Genomic DNA, 18,016 nt, shown 5'->3' on the forward strand with positions numbered 1-18,016 from the left:
GTCACAACTAGATAATAACCTTTTTTTTTAATTGTGGGTTTCCAGATCATTGAGACACCAAAAAAAGAAAAAAATCGCATTAGCTACAAAATGATTATGGTCCATTATAATAAAGAACATACCAATTCTTCCGAATAAATAAAGATTCTCATGAGTGTTAGGTATGAAGAAATGGCTTACATAGAATTTAAATAGGCTATATGGTACAGTGTTACAGGAAACATCCATCATGCTCATTAAATAAATACACTGCCTGGATTTATGGTAGTTTTCTGAAACAGCATCCCTCAGTATATCAGGAGTGTAATGTCCAAGTGGAACTCATTAAACGTACTTTTTTACAGGAATATATGCTCCAGGTGCGATTACAGCCCAGGAGACCCGATGAGGCAGTTCTACTGCCACATTGTGTGGCTCTGAGTTGGAAGCAAACCATTGATAGCAACAACAATCAGTGATATCAAACAAGGGATAATATCTAAAGAATTCATTTATTCTCTCAAAGAAAGAAATGTATTGCTGTTGACTCAGCATTTGATACTACGCTGAAACTTGAAAATGCGAAACATTTGAACCCACCTCTTTCTTCAGACATCTATTGCCTTGATGGACAACGGCAAGAACAAGCAGGAATAGGAACTTGTTAAAGGGGGCGTATACAATGTCACTTTAAGACTTAATGAATTCCAATGGCCAGATGGAGCTGGTTCAGTGGTAAATAAACACCAACATGTCCTGGATGCAGTTAAATGTATGGGAATTGGAGCTCAGCAGAGAATTCTGAGTGAGAAGTACAGATGTGTCGGGCACCAGGAGAGAACTAATGACTGGAGTTATAGAGCCAGGTGAATATGCTCAAATCCCGGAGAAGAGTGGAATGCTGGGTAGGGAGAGGTCAGAGTCAATGGTTTCAGGAATGTAGGTGCTTGGGGGAAAGTCAATATAAAATGAGCATGTATGAAAGTAAATTGTTTAATCAGGGTAGATGAAACTTGAATGTTCTCACTGAGTAAGGAAGCCGACCATACAAATGTGGATCTAGGTAGAAAGATACACCTCGGGTGGGAAATGAGAGGATTTCTTCAAAGACATGGAGGACAGCAAAACAAATGGAAGTTCTTAGGTAGTGAGTGAACCGTGGGAGCTCTTGGCTGGTGAGTTCAAACGTCTAGTGAAGAAGGAAGGTCAAGGTAGAGCTTTCTGAAAGGTAAATGCTTAGCAAACAATTGATGAGGGAAAGAGAATGGCTTGGAAGAGTCACACAGATGAGCTTGAAGACAGTATTTAGAGGGACAGCAAAGGATAGAGAATTTTAGAGCACTAAGCTGTTCAGTTTATTAACTTTTATCCAGCTGTGCTCACCATCCAGTAAATAAAGAGTTGTGCTTTGTTTAAGCCTAGCATTTTGCAGGATGATGCAACATAAAGACAAATACTGCTTGTCCTTCAAAATATTTTTCATGAATATTAGCTTTCAAACCTGCCTTCCAACAGTAGATAACAGTGGGGCTGCTCAATTGGGGGTTACAATTACAACCCAGGCAAAGGTGTGTTTCCAAATTGGTATTACCTGAAAATATTTGTAGTTAACAACCTCCTTCATGGAGGTAGCTCATTTTCATCTCTTTGTAGACTATCTGGATACAGGAAAAGCCATTTTACTGTAAGTGAGAACAATTGGTGAAAATCAGATGAAAGCCTTTTAGCTAGATTTTTGCAGGACGTATAGAAAAAATTCTTGTTACTACACAGCATTACAAGGCTCTAGATTTTTTAAATCAAATTTAAATAAGTAATATTTTTTCTTCCATGCTTTAGCCTTTTTTGCTGGAATAATTGAATCCATTTTGGGGAAGGCTTAAAATCAAACAGATGGCCATGACCTTTAAGTTGCAATGCTGGCTCCAGGTACAATCTGTAGAAACCTTTCCTTCTTATCCTGAGACCTCTGCATTGAGCACTGCAATTTGTACTCCTGCTTTTGTGGGAAAGAAGACTCATTACGGAATGTCCTCTGCTTTCTCTGAGGATTGGATGTGTGCCCACCTTTCGCGCCTTTGCCTTTCGAATGCTCTTGTGTGATAGGTGCAGTCGGAAGGAATGTTTTTGGTTGACTGAGGCCTCCGCCTTGGAATCCTTGGGAGATTTAAGCTCAAAAATATGTGCTCACTTATATTGAAATCTATGAAAAGCTAACTTGAACCCATTGTAAACGCAAAAATTTTGTGCAACATGTAAAAATTAAGAATTATGAGACAACATAGCGACCGTGCAGAAAGGACTAAGTCAGGGAGGTCCCGCTTAGGAAACGCATTGAAGCATAGCTAACAGTGTGGTGGTGGTATGCGGTAGAGTTCTGCCCTCCAGGCAGGAGTCCGAGGTTTCATTCCAAGCCAGTTCAACTCTTGTACAGGTGCCACCTGCCATCAAAAGAGGCTGAGAGGTTGTTATGATGCTGAACAGGTTTTGGCAATGCTTCCAGATTAAGACAGACTAGAAAGAAAAGTCAGGTGATCTACTTCCAAAATTCAGCCAATGAGAACCCCGGGGATCACAACAGTTTATTCTGTAATTGTTCGTGATGGCAAAGGACACTGTGGCATTTTGTTCTGTTGTGCACGAGGTCACCCAGGGTTTGGGGTCACCATTAGTAGGGGACTCCTCAACAATATCCCAAGTGAGCTGCGAGGGCATGAAGTAATTTGAGAGCATAAATAGAAAAGCAATTACTCCAAACTGGGATTATGTGGAGCAGCTCCTATGAATCAATATAAGCTAGACTTTGATAAATGAGTTGTATTAGTATATTCAGAAAAAGGAAGGAGCCTTTCCAAACATAGAAATAACTTTTTGAGAGCGGAAGAGTGGGTATAATAAAAAGTTCATTAATTCGTGTGGAGGGTTCATATTGAAGAACTATGAATGATTGATTTTGTAGTGTCCACAGGGGCCATATAGTATAGGACTTGTGCTCTAAAAGTAGTCATTTTAGTTTCAAACTTAGGTCATGGGGATGTTGTCAAGGTTTTTGAGCAATAGAGTGAACTATCTGAGATATATATATCGGTTTGGACTGCAGTATAGGTTGGAGGTACCATTAGGTTAGACATAAGAAGTCCAGTTAGAAGGCCAGATTCAATACCAGGCACAGATTACCTTTAGATTACAAAGAATAAGAACATTTTAAAAGACATTATGAAGATATAATTAATAATGGCAAAAAATAAAGGATAGGAAGACAAAGAAATCAAAGATATTTGAGGTTTTGACCATGGCAATCAGAATATTTGATCATTTTAGTGGTCATAACTTGGTCCGCCAACAGTGTTTCATCCATTGTGGGTGTAAGCCATCTTTAGAAGTTCAAACCTGTCTCCAAGTCAGAAGCTCTGATAGGAGGAAAGATCATGAGTTTGTGGAAGATTCTGAGCAAGTAATTCTTGTGGTACTCCTATATTTTACTTTTCTTCATTTTACCTCTTATTTAAGGAGGTCATTTTAGTAGGAAGAATGTTTTTTTTCCCAGATTTTCCATGCTTTCTTGAGATATTAACATACATTTTAAAATTAACCCTTAAGTTTATTGATTCAGTCTCTTGTTATTTTATGTTTGCACATTCCTTCTGCCTCATGACTTGTGCATTCATCTCAGAGAACCGAAGATAGATGAGTGACATGGAGGCCATCAGTAATTTTAAGAAAAATTGCTGGTTGTTCCAACACTAGAAAACCTTTCAGAATAACCTGGTTCATACCAACTCAATGCTATTTTGTCAATTCTAACTCATAGCAACACGTAGGACAGAGTAGAGCAGTTCCATAGGGTTTCCAAGACTGAAAATATTTAAGGAAGCAGATTGTTATAGCTTTCTTCCATGGAGTGGCTGGTGATGTCGTCAATGACTTTTTGATTAGCAGCTGAGCAAGTAACCGCTGTATCTGCAAGGGGACTGACAGTGACTCTTAGGACTTACAGAGGAGAGAGGATGAATGACCAGATGCTATGGAGGAACTAGAAACCAAGACTGCTAACTTCCTGGGCAGGATGCTAATTACCCATTACTAGATGCCTGGATTCACGATGAGTCAGTCGTAGAGTGGGCAAGAAGGGAACCATTCATTCATCAGTCAATAGCCTGCATGAATGAATATGGCGGTTTCCCGTGTCCTGTGTTCTTAGGGAAAATGATCGCAGTGCCTTTAAATACGCTCCCAGGACTCAGGGAAGCTGCTGGCTCAAGTCAGCCTCATTTGAAAGTGGAGTCCAACTCAGTCTGCTGACTCTGACAGTGGAAGGCCCTTCTTTTAAGTGCCATATCCTGCTGTGCTTTATTGCCATGGGTAAGGATGCCATTGAGTGAAAGCAAATAAACCTTGTCTGAAATTGCCTAAAATAGACTGGTTATTTTCATATTAACTTTGAATTTTAATTGTGACCTTACATGGTGTGGAAACCAATTGAGAGTAACACAGGCCAGCTAATGAACTGTTAAGTTTTCTCTGCATCTCTGGAGACTCAGCAAAGTCACTTGGTCAGCACTTCCCATTTTAGCAGATATGCTGAACTTGGGCTAGATAATTGTACAGCAGGAGAGCCTTGTGCTTTTGTGCTCTTTATTTTGGATAATTGCAGTTCAGTGCTATGTGAGAGAGAGGGAAATTGAGAGAGACCGAGAGAGACTGTGTTTTGATTAAATGGGATGCTTTTATTCTACTCCTCCAAGAAACTCACAGGAGTGTCACTATGAGTTGGCATTGCATCGATGGCAGTGAGTTTTGAGTATTCTCTCAAAATGACTCCCCTTCCCTCACCAGCATTGCATCAATGCCAACTCATATTGATTCTGTAAGGCAGGGTAGAACTGCCCTTGTGAGTTTCTGAGACTCCGACTCTTTACAAGAATAGAAAGCCCCATCTAAATGTGGACTGCGACTTCAGGAAGGCAGGTGAGCTTATCAGAGTGCTAGAATGTCATTATCACCCAAAATTGCTTATTGCATACTTGTTCAGTAAATAATTTTCAGAGCAAAGCCCACATCGGGGTTTCTCAGTAGAACTCTCAGACCATATGGATTTTGTTTGGAGGGGCTTCCTGTTCATCATAGGGTGTCAAGCAACATCTCTGAACTCCACCTATTGGAAACCAATGGCAGCACCGCCTGCTATCATCCTAATAAGAAATTTCTCCAAATATTTCCAAATAGCTCTAGGGTGGGGTGTAATCACCCCGAGTAGGAGCACTGATTTATCTAATAATATAGCTAATTATTCTCCAATTCCCTCTCTGTTCCCATAGCCTACAGAGAAAACATCTAAGTGCCGAAATCCAACACATATTCCTAGTGCTTTTCAAGTCTCGTTCAGTCACCTACCACATTTGAAATATTCCTAATACCCATTTCAAAGTTATTTCTTCCTCCTGATATTTATGCTCCTTCTTCCTTAAAGACTTTCTGATGCTTTCCACTTGCACTTTGAAAGATAGCCTTGTCCCTGTCAGGTAATAAATCCTTTCTCATATTCCCTCCTCACTTCTGTTCTGCAAGAGCGTCAGTTTGCCCCATTCACCCTCACGGCCAGTTAGGGAGGACGTGTAAACATGGGCTGTCGTGCGCGTCTGCGTGGATCTTCTCCCACAGGAGTGCTGCAGAGGGAATTTGTTCAGGCTTTCAGATGACTGTGATGATATTGCCCAGTGTAACAACAATGTTGTCAGCCACAGGCATGTACTGTTTGGACTATTCCGCAAATTTGAAGTCTTAAAACTACTATCTGGAGATGTAAATATTTTACTGTATGTCTCTTTGAACAATGTATCTCAGGCCTTAATAACCTTCTCACAAATGTGAATTATACATTTCAACAGAAAAGTGAAAAAGAAAAATCTGGTCAAATAAAAATCAAGGCAGGACTGTGCACTGACTGTTGTTACGTAGTTGGGTGCCCCTGAGTTCATTCCCAAGCATAGCGACCATTTGTGCAATGGAATTAGACACTGCCGTGGTCCAGTGCCGTCCTCCTAGTCCTTGCTACGTCTGAGTCCCCTTTTCAGTCGCTGCATTATGCCAGCTCCTTGTGGAGCTGCCTCTTTTTCACTGACTCTCTATTTACCAAGATGAATTCATCCGCAAGAGCTGGTCCAAAGCACCTGCAACAAAATCGCATCATTCCCCACTTCGAAGACATATTCTTTTTCTTTTAATTTATTATTAATTGGGCGATAATACATGTATCATATCATATCATTCCATAGTACAATTGCTACCACACTCACTTTCCAAACATTCTCTTCCTCCCTGGATTCCTTGACATCATCTCCTTTTATCTCCCCCCCCCCGCCGCTGTACCACGCCACCCCACCCCCACAACCCTCATTCTACTCGCTGTCCCTCTGGTTCATAAATGCTGGTTTCATACACCGAAACACAGAAAAACTTATAACGCAACTTAGGAGGGTGGTCCTCGATGGCAGGAGTAGCTGAGATAATCCCCAATATGAACAAATGAAAAACAAAACAAACTACAGATAATGTTGAAAACCAGATCAGGTTCAGAATGCACTCGAAGGGAGATCAGTTGGCACAGTTGTAACTGTTCAAGCCCGGTTTATCCCTTTGATTGTCTATACTCATCTCTCCAATGAGCTCTCGTGAGTAACCACTTTCCTTCCATCCCTCTATGTGGATAAAGGGGGATCGCCAAAGGCTTATTTCCTATGTAGTTCCCACAACTGTATCTTGGGCTCCCCCTGTCATCCATAGCCTTCTGCAAACCAGATTCTTACAATTTAGGCTCTGAGAATATTCCCTCCTTCTACTTCAGATTATATGATTTAGAGTCCTTCTGTGACTGATAATGGTATGTGTCCTCCATGTGGACTTAGTTGACATCTGGCTGCTTAGAAAGAAGCCTTTGAGACCCCAGACACTATTCTATCTGATAGCTGGGCACTATCTAATCTCTTCACCACACTTTGCTGTGGCACCCTCTGTGTTCCCTTCCGGAGGGCAAATATCTAGCAAGGGTCGTGATGTAGGAACTAATTGTTCTTAAACTGGAGCTAGGATCTAGTGCAAGCCCCAACCCATTTCCTGGATCGATGTTTTGTTTTGTTTCTGTTGTTAATCTCTCTACGGAATATTCTGACTGGGCTTCTTCCTAAACAGGCTTGTTTGAACTTCTGAGAGTTCATGCTGTAGTCAATATTTTTTGCCAACACAATAATTCAAAAGAGTTCATTTTTCTTTAGTTTTCCTTTCATATTGCATAGGCTTTTTTGTGTGTGTGCAAATGAAGCGATTGACACCACCATGGCTTCAGTCAGTCCTACCTTAGTCCCGAAAGTGACTTCATTGCTTGCTAATGCGTTAGAGAAGTTTTGTGTAACACATTTGCCCAGTGGAGTGTGCCATTTGATTTCTTGACTGCTGCTTCCATGGGCCTTGATTGTGGGGCCAAAATCAAAGTGAAAGCTACCTTCATTGATCATGATCTTTCTTATTGGTCCAGTTTAGAGGACACTGATTTTCTGTACATTATTTATGATCTATAGTGAAGGCCGTAGTCTTTGACCTTCATCTAGAAGTGCTTTACACCTTCTGAATTTTCTTTTTTTTAAATTTAAAATTATTTTTATGGTGGACTATCAACACTTGCCCCAACAGGCATCTGAAGCCAATATTCCTTATTATTAAAAATCACAAAGTTGTACGAATGTTCTCCTTTTAGAAAATCATGTTCATTTTCTCTCCATGAAACTGGACTGTCTGCAAAGCCTTGAACAAATCAGGAAATCCAAGGAGCTAACTTTGGTTCATCAAAGTAGTGACATAGCTATTCCAGTAAGAGACCAATTTTCTGTGGCAGTAGGAAACCAGTGATTGTGCATAAATAAGCTTTTGCCACCACTGTACTTGGCTGAGGACAGCAATAGGTTGATATGAAATTATTAGACTCATTATTTAAGTTCACATGGTTGAAGACAGCTCCGAGCCAGTCGGAGAGTCCCTGGGCACTGCACGCCACCTCGGGCGCCCCCTGCAGCACGTGGCTCTGCGGCACTGGGCACTGCAGGTCTGTCAGCAGGCTCGGGCTTACTTTTGGCTGGTGCTCCTGAATTTGGTCACTGGAAAGGTATGACATCATCGTTGATTCATCTGCACCTGTAGGGTACCAAACTAAAAGAAAATGAAATTTCAAAGGCTTTTTTTCTTTGAAGCTCTTGGAATCAGCTTAAAGGATAAATCCAGCAAATCAGCGGTGACAACATTGGGTAGTAGGGCAACAGCATCCTCTTCATTGATTCTTATATTGTATGTGAGTGCGCAGCAAGCAGCGTTCTTTACCAAGGTGTTGAGGAGCTCATAGGAAATTAGTTCCTGAAGAGGTAAATTCTTCACAGAGTAAAGTGGTCCAGGCTTTTCAGCTCTTTGGATAATATCCCACATTCAGGAATCAGAAATGAAACCTGGGAATTGTGATATTGTATCTCCACGAGGTGCTGGTGACGTGACTGGTCGTGGCCGAAACTAGATTTTTCACAGACCAGCAAGTGCCGCAGACCTCCTGCAGCCTGCGCAGAGTGGCCACAGCTTCTGGATGGGTGACCATTGAAGAGATCAACCCGCCTAGCCCCTCATCTCGGCCAAGAGGTGCCTCCCCTCCTCCTCTCCATCTCTACCTTCCTTATTTTCAATGAGCAAAATCATGTCATCTAATATCACAGGTTGTTAATAAACATTCCTTCTATTCCAGTGCAATGATTAATGTCCTATTGTCCAGTATCTCTATTTGCTCTGCCTAGAGACTGAATCATTATGGTGAAAAATACCTTTCTTGAGTTAAGCCATTAAACAACATATTTTTCAATGACTACCTCTTAGTTTATGAACAGATTCCACATAGGCACCATTCTCACTCACTGCCAATGAATTGTTGCAGACTCATAGTGATTTTATAAGAAACGGTAGACCTGCCCCCTGTGGATTTCTGAGGCTGTAACCATTGGCTGGAGCAGAGAGCTCAGTCTTTCCCACCCCAGAGACCACTGGTGGGTTTGGAGCTGCTGACCTTGCAGCAGGTAGCCCACTCGTAACCACTACACCACTAGGGTTCCTTCAGGGCACAATTCGTGTCTTGAATTCCTATTCTTCTCAATGTTGTCCATAGTTTGCTAGGATCCACACAGTCAAATGCCTTTGCACAGTCAATATAACACAGGCAAATATCTTTCTAGAATTCTCTGTGGCCAACCCAGCTCCATCTGACATCAGCAATGACATCCCTTGTTTCCATCCTTTTCTGTATGCAGCTTGAATCCTGGATGTTCACAGGCCATGATTGCTCTAATTGCTTTTATAGCCCATAGCTCCTCTAATTAGAAGATTATTATCATATAAAACTTTAGGTTTTAAATCCTCAAGCTGACAGCATTTTTTCTGATGAACTATTTACCCTGGGATTTACTCGTGTATTAATGATGATTGGAATTTCATTTGTCTTTATGAGATGAATTCACATGTAAAACTGAGTCAAATGTTCCGAGTTCCAGAATCTCATTTATGTCTGGAGTATAACTGAATCTCCCTGCTTACTGTAGCAGATACCTGTCTCATCTTCACGGCCACAGCATTTGTGACTGAAAGAACAAGAAGACATTGACTCAGCAAAGATCAATTGAAGAAACGCCCTTTGCTTTAATTCAGGAAATGAGAAAACAAGCAACCTTTTCTATTCCTCCGAGTCACTGCAATGGTAGGGACCCCTTGACGATGAAAATCAATTACGAATCTAAACCAAGCAATGTACCTTCTCATGGCAACTTGGACTCTGACAGATGGAGGAAACACAGAAGAGTGAAGGTGCATACCCTACCCATGGACTCCATCAATGCCCACCCACTCAGAAATTTGTCAGACTCCGAGTTGCATCAGAATGTGACAGCATCACTGGACTTTCAGGACAACGACAATAAGCATGCCCAAAGTCGTAACACAGAGATCAAAATGTATGCCTTTGGATTTGTGGTCCAGCCAGTCTCATGGTGGGAGAGAGTGCCCTAAAGCAGACACTGTTTGAACTTTAAATATTACATCAGGTTTTACAACTTTAATGTACTTATTAAGGTATATTCTTTTCAAGTTTTCTGGCTCCATTCAATGTCTACACAAATGGTGTGGCGTGGTGGTCTCCAGTGGCGGCAGCAATGTGCTCAAACACGGCCATCGCTGTGAGAATGGCGCGGGGTAGGGCGGCCTTTCCACCTGTTGCCCATAAGGCCGTGATGGGTCAGAATTGACTCGGTGGCGCCTAACAGCAAAAACGGTTTTAATCAGATCAAAGAAATCATTTTCTCTTAAGAAGAAAACTTCACTTCACTAAGTAATATGATAAAGGTGTTGTGAGTTAAACATTAAAGCACCCCTCTTCCTGGAATGAAATATAGCCAAATGATTTTTAATCCCAAGTATAAGTTTTGGATAAGGAGAGATCAGAGTACACAGTGGTTTTACGCAGTATAAACGCTCCTGGGATACAAGACCGGAGTCAAACTCTAATTCTAGGTGAAAAAATCTGTAGCTGTTGAATGAAAATCATCATTCATTTTATTTAAGGGTTTTCTCAAATTGTCATCATTAGTCTGAGAAGGCAAGGACATTTTTTATTTTTATATAAATATCTTAGCTTATATGCAATAGCGAGGCTTTATTTGTTTTATCGGGGGCTCTTAAAACTCATAACAGCCCACACCTCAATTGTATCAAGCACATCTGTACATATGTGCCATCATTATTTTCATTTTTGGTTTTATTTTTGAATTAATTTATTGGGGGCACTTACAACTCTTTCGTAATCCATCTATCCATCCATTGTGTCAAACACTTTTGTACAATTGTTTCCATCGTCATTTTCAAAAGTTTTCTTTCTACTTGAGCCCTTACTATCAGCTCCTCATTTTCTCCCTCCCTTCCCACCTCAGAAAGCCTTGATAATTTGTAAATTATTATTATTTTTTCATGTCTTACACTGACTCCCTTCACCCACCTTTTTTGTTGTTCACCCCCCTGGGAGTGGGTAAGATGTAGATTCTTGTGATCAATTCCCCCATCTCCCCAGCCTTCCCTTTCCCCTCTCATTATTGGTCCTAAGGGGTTTATCTGTCCTGGATTCCCTGTGGTTCCAGCTCTTATCTGTAACAGTCTACTTCCTCCGGTCTAGCTGGATTTGTAAGGTAGAATTGGTATCATGGTAGTTGTGGGGAGGAAGCAGTCAAGAACTAGAGGAAAGTTGTATGTTTCACCGTTGCTACCCTGCATCCTGACTGACTCATCCCCTCCCTGCAACCCTTCTGTGAGGGGGTGTCCAGTTGCAAGGAATTGTTGCTGTTGTAATTGTTGCTGTTGTTTTTTACCTTTGTTGTCCTAAGTAGTCTTATTCTGGCAGGAATAATTAGTGCTAGTAGAACTTTAAAAGCAGTTATTTTAGAATATTTTAGTAGATGTTTTATTATAGTTCTGTAGCGATAATAAGTAGTCTGATTTTAGAATTAAACTAATATTTCTTCCATCATTATTTACTAAATTTCAGTGTGCTGAAGGTTTTGTGAGGCATGACTAAAGATAACCCTAAGGAATGCCGCTTAAATATCCCGAACTTCAGCATAGATCCTTTGACCCGAAATCCAATTTCTCTTAAGAAAAAAAGCCCTATGCTAATGGTCCCTCTGAATGAAATAGAGAAATTAATCACTTCACATATTTTATTTTGAAATTCGCATTGCATTGACTTGAACGGATGGGTTTGAACAACGAGAACCACTGGCTGAACGATGGGCTGTTATGCTCATGCTCGTGCCGCAGAGGAGGACTGTCTCCTGGGGGATCTGTGCTGTAATCTTTTGGCGAACCGATCATCAGGTTTTCACCCACAAAATGGCCAATTTTTCAGTTAAAACTGTGAAAGAAACTCACAACACTAAAAAGAAAAAGAAAAACATCTATCTGATTTTCAATGTTACTCGGTATTAATATATGCATGTTTTCCCCTTAAAGGTCCAGAAAAATATACTTAAAAAATAATAATAAAACACTGAGCCAGAGAACACTGGCTTGACTCTAGGTCTCATCATCACTTTCTCTGTAACTTTCGGGAAATTATTTTAATTCTTCAAGCCTGGGCATATTGTCGGTAAAATGATTTAATAAGCTTACACCAGGGGGCTACCAGGGTGCTTAAATAAGGTAACCAATATGTAAAGCACGTGGCATGAAGCAGATTTGTGAGGCCCTTAATTCCATCTGGCCTTATTCGTCCATTAATTCACCTTCTGCTTTGAGCCACCTGCTAAAGTTTTAACAATGTCTAAGCTACATCCTCCACACGTTCATTAAGTTATCCTTCTACATTCATTTAAGTGGCTTTTACATGTTGTGTGTGAATCCCCACAGTTTGGTGGGTTTGAAGGCTAAGCATTAAGTCCTACTAACAGTCATCATTTTCTGAGTGACCCTGCATTCACAGTCCGTTGGCTTCGTTTCTCTGATGGTGCAGAGACCTGACTCGATGAGTATTCATTAAAAGCCTCCTTTAATAAATTAGCAAAAGAAGAAACTTACAAATGAAATGATTGACAGGAAGATGCGCACATGGTTGACTCTGCATGGAGCTAGAGAAGGAAATAATGATTTTGGTTATATGTTAGAATATAAACAAACTTGACCGCGTGGAATCGGTAGCATATACTAATATACTAGTGTTGGAATACCACCAAGGAAAATATTTTCTTGGAAACGAATCTATAAAGGTAAGCATAAGAAAAACACTCTTCAAAATGTATTTAGATTATCCAAGTGCTTTTAACTATTTTACACTAATATTGTCAAATATAGAATCAGGATGGAAATAAAAGGGTTTTGTCACAGAAAATATATTATGTTCAAATCGGGAAATAGAACGTGTTTGAGACGCTTCAAGGTCCTCTGGCACATCCATGTCTGCCCACTGACATAGCCCTGTGAGAATTTCACACAATCCACCGCCATGTCTTTGTCTCTGCCCTATTCCAAACAGTTGCCTATTTGGAGACTTCTAATTACAGATCATTTAAAAAATAAATAGGTCTTACTGTAGATTTGTTTTGCATTTATAGCACTTTGATACAGGGAGAAGGCTCTCAAACACCATTGTGGGGCTTTTTAGGGGAAGTAGACAGGTTACATTTCAGGGTCAACTTTGCTACAGAAAAGATTCTTCAGTGAGGCACGCCTCGCTCAGGCCCTTGCCCCTTCAGCCACAGGGCCTTGGCTCCGCCTTGGTCAAACAAAGCTGCAAATCTCCTTAGTATGTCCGGCTAATGCCCAAAGGACACTCCACTCGGCTGAAAACCTCAACCTGAAGGTGCTCAACTCTAGCTGAAGGGGGTCAGGGAAATTAGTTCATAGGAAAATGGAATAAAAGATGATGTAATGTGTCTTCACACTTTCTGAAGCCTCCTCATTCATGGGAAATGAGGCTGTGGAAAGTCTCGGAGGCCGTGGCCTCGCCAGTCTACGAGCTTTACTCCTTGCAGACATCATATGATACTAAATAGTTGTTTCCAATTTTCTTATCAAGATTTTCCCTGGTGTCTCTTTGTAGTTTAAAGATGAGGCTGTCTGTTCCCATAAAAGTGTGCCATCTAAGACGCCCTACACAGGCTTGCTAGAGTCGGAACCAACTCAGTGGCAGTGGCGTTCTATGGTGAGGAACAGGAAGCCCCGATTTTTCAAACAAAGAATGGGTATGGGGGTTAGGACTTCAACTTATTTGCGAGAGGCACCCAATTCAATTTAAAACACATGACAATCCCACTCTTCTTAGAAGTATTCTTTGATGTGTCCGTTTCAAAAGGATCCCTGATGGCACAGTGGGGCAGAGCCCAGTTAGGAATTGAAGTTAGAACCCACCAGCTTCCGGCTCTGTGAGAAAAAGATGTGAGTCAGCCTCCTGAATGATGATGGTCACAGAAAGGCCACAGGGCTGCTGTGAGTAGCAATTGACTTGATGACCATGGGTTTAGTTTTTGTCTTGCGCATACACAAGCACAGAATAGTTATAGTTATTGGTATTAGGATGATTTCTCTAGAGAAGCAAAACCAGTGATTATATATACATTTGGAGAGAGAATTAAAGGGAGATTTATATCAAAACATGGGTCATGCTGCTTTAGCAGTGGGCAAGTCCAATCCAGTTCCCAGTCCGTGGGTCAGACGTTATGCTGGAGGTGTTGCAGCAGACCACAGACTGGTTGCTGCAGAGGTAGATGATTCCAACGACACTAGGTGAGATAGCCGGCCACTCCTACCTCCTGGGACCAGCAGCCTATGGAAGACAGGCCATCGATTCAAGTGCCAAGGACCAACGGACAAAGAGCCATATCCAGTGTCCAGACCCAGCAAAAAGCTAGCAAGTGTTCCCACAGCATCCAGACCCTCCAGGAAACTTCCTTTCAAGTGCATCAATGACCTGAGTAAGGGGAAGGTGTGACACCTCCATCTTACAACTTTTAAGTTTCTCACAGAAGATCCAGTTATGGAGTTGATTATGTTGTGTTAAATCACACCAAGTTGCCAAACCACTGAGAATCCTGGTTCAGCCAAGTTGGTACAAACCTAACTATACCATTATTTACTCAGCCTGGCATGTCATTTCTTGTTTCTACCATGACCACTAGGGAAACTGGTCTTCAAAGATTAGTGTAACATTCATAAGTTTTACTAAATGCACGCTTTGCAACATGGCTGAAATTTCAAAAGTATTTAAAGAAATGATGTTATTATTTACATGTGTGTGGAAAATTAAATGGTGCCCTGGTGGTAAGAGCACTTGGCTGCTAACTGCAAGGTCCTTCCACAGGAGGGAGGTGTGGCAGTCTGCTTCTGTAATGATTTTCAATGTCAGAAACCTGCAGGGCAGTTCTATCCTATCAGTTAGGGTCTCTATAAGCTTGAGTCCATTCCACGGCAAGGCGGTCATGGTGATAGATCAAACCATTTCATCAATGGGTCTGATCCGCAACATGACCTGTGTGGTAGCAGAATCAAATTATACCAGTTCCATTTTGTTGGTGAACAGCAGGAGCCTGAATAGGAGTGCATAACCACCCAAAGCCAAACAGCTGGAAAAGGAGGCTTGCGAGCTTTGCACTGAGCCCTGTTTGATGAAATGTCAACATGGAAACACAGAGCAGCGTTATCTACCCGGAGGCTTCATACGTGTGAGCAGCAGTGGAGACAAAGGGCATGTGATGTTGGTAGTCTCCCAGCGGTCCCGGGTAAGAGACTATTCCTGGCGGCGGAATGTGGGTCCGTGCACACTTGCCCTCCTTCCTGTGTTCTGTTTCTCCTCAGCATTTGCTCCAAAGGATGGGCATAAGTCTGCTCTCTGTGTGAATACCTATTGAAGTTATCAAGACTGGACTTTTGTTCTAAGTAATAGGTTTACTTAGTTAGAAACCCCAAATCCCTGATGTTTCCGGGCTCCAGAGGCGGTGCTTTGATTGTTAACCCGACCATTTGAGTCAACAATGGAACCATAATCAATACTGTTTATGTAACGAGTCAACATTCTCCCTACCACAGTGTTCAGCTAAAGAAAGCAGGAAGAAAAGGGAAAAGCAACTAGACTGATTTGACTGAATTTTTACAGAAAAAACAGCCTTCTGTGCTATTACCACTGTTTTTATACTGGTAGATGAAGCCCGATTAACCAGACCTGTGTCTCTCAACCTTCAAATCATTTTGCCTTCCCCTCTGAAGGGTTCGCCCTCTCACTCGCTCAATGGCAGCAAGACGCTTTTTGGCTCAGGGCAGCGCTGTCGGTCAGATTGGAGCTGCCCATGTGAGTTTCTGGGCTGGAACTCTTTCGTGGGGGGCCAAGCCTCATCTTTCCTCCGGTGGCTTCAAACGATGAGCCGTGCAGTCCTGTCACAGGGTCAGGGAGCAGATAACCAAGAGGTATGAATGCAGAAGAACTCGGAGTCTCAAAGGAAACAAGGGAGAGGGAAATAGAGGGGGGAGGGTAGATACAAAGGAGGGTGAAACTATAAGGTTGGAAATGATGATTGCGTATTCAGTCCTTCCCACTAGCCCGGTGGGGCCACTTTTTGCCTGGTTTATTTGTGAAAGATTCATGTAGAGAAGTCCCAAAATTTTGACACAGACCAAGGGACATCCTGTAAAATGATCTCACATAAATTGATCCATGTCTTCACAAATATAGCTAATGTATTTGAAGTGTTTAATTACTGCTTCACTGGCAAGAGTTCACAGGGTTACAACATACAAGTTAGAGTACTAAAATGAAATATTATATTTAAAAACAGAGCGACCATTCACATTTACTTATTGTGATGAAAAGAAACAAATACATAGAACTAGCATGTGTTTATAGATAGAATGTGGTCTGTCTTCATTCAAATTCTAGGCCTGGGAAGTAGAGAATTAGCTACCCTCAAAGAATTCAGCGAGTAGCTCGAAGTAGTATTGCTATATAAACGGGATTCTTCTTAAAAAGAACTTGCAGAAATGTAATCTTGCTTAGTAATAGTTAACACCATTGAATATTTAAGAGTTGGATAGTCAATATAATAGAACCAAGTCATTTTATTAAATTTTATTGTTAGAATAAAATTATTCCTTCAATTTAAATGATCCTAAAACTGAAAACTATTAACTTTTATAATGTATATTCTCAGGACACACAAAAAAGTTATTGGAGCTATGTAATTGCAGCATATTAGGGAGAAATAATTATTTCTTCATTACTCAGAAGTCATTTTTCACTTCTTTCTTTCTCTTAAGTAATAAATTAGCAAGTCTACCTTTACTCTTTCAGATAAATGCGCTTAAATGTTATTAATTGGGAGTTGATACATATATCCCTCAATACATATATATTGAGCTATATATGTAAATATAATGTAAAGCAGAATTGTACAATTGCTACCACAGTTTCCAAACATTCTTTTTCTCCCTGGACTCCTTGGCACCTCCCCCTTTCACCCCACAAGCTCGTATTCTACTTGCTGTCTCTGTCGGGTTATCAATTCTGGGTTTAATAGACCAAAACTCAGAAAACACATAGCACAACTTCAAGATGGCGATCTCCAATGACGTAACACCTCTGCGATGTTATACACCCAACTAGGACCAAACAAAATACAGATAATACTAAAAACCAGATCAGGTCCAGCATGCCTGGGGTGCGGGGGGAGAGATCAACTGACAAGGTTGTAACTGCTCAAGTCAGATTTATGCCTTTGATCTTTCATACTCATCTCTCCAATGCACCATGTTTAGAAATAAATATTGTCCCATCCTCAATTGTGGCTAGAGGGAGTTCGCCAGAGGCTTATTTTCTATATAGTTCCCAAAAATGAATCTTGGGCTTCCACTGTCATCCAGAGCTTCTGCAACCCAGATTCTCGCGGTTTAGACTCTGATACGAATCCCTGCTTTGACTTCAGCTTATATGAGATAAATGTACTTTTAAGAAAACTTCATTCCTATCCCTCCATTTTCTCCCCTCTAATTCTGTCACTGAGTAGACTCCCACTCTTAGTGACCCTTTGAGGCAGAGGAGATCTGCCCTTGGGGTTGCCAGGGCTGTCAGCCTTCATGGAGCAGCACGCCTCCTTGTTCTCCTTTGGGGCTGCTGTTAGCGGCCCCACATGCAACCCTGTACGCAGCAAGGGCTCACTTCTTTAACTCATGACAAGTGAAAACTGGGGGACCAAGCTACCCCAGTGTCCAGCAGAGGTCTTTGAATAGTCTGGTTCGTGAATAGGATACTTATTTCCTGTTTCCAGAGAGACTGCTTTAGATTCATGCTCTTTATGACATGTGTATATGAGCTGTTGTGATCTGTGAACACAGCCTGCCATTTGCTCTTCTCCAATTTTTATATCTAGTACTTTTTAAACTGAAAAAAGTGTATATGTTTTGCATGCATTAGAACTGCCAGCTGTGTTTTGAACAA

General features: G+C 41.3%; 1 pseudogene; it reads right to left on the reverse strand.

Moving 5' to 3' along the window:
• Positions 1–7,633: 7,633 nt before the first annotated feature.
• Positions 7,634–8,611, reverse strand: LOC142455423 (ribonuclease P protein subunit p40 pseudogene; annotated as a pseudogene).
• Positions 8,612–18,016: the final 9,405 nt, after the last annotated feature.

This window comes from Tenrec ecaudatus, chromosome 8 (genome assembly GCF_050624435.1).
Source record: "Tenrec ecaudatus isolate mTenEca1 chromosome 8, mTenEca1.hap1, whole genome shotgun sequence".
NCBI classification, from domain to species: domain Eukaryota; kingdom Metazoa; phylum Chordata; class Mammalia; order Afrosoricida; family Tenrecidae; genus Tenrec; species Tenrec ecaudatus.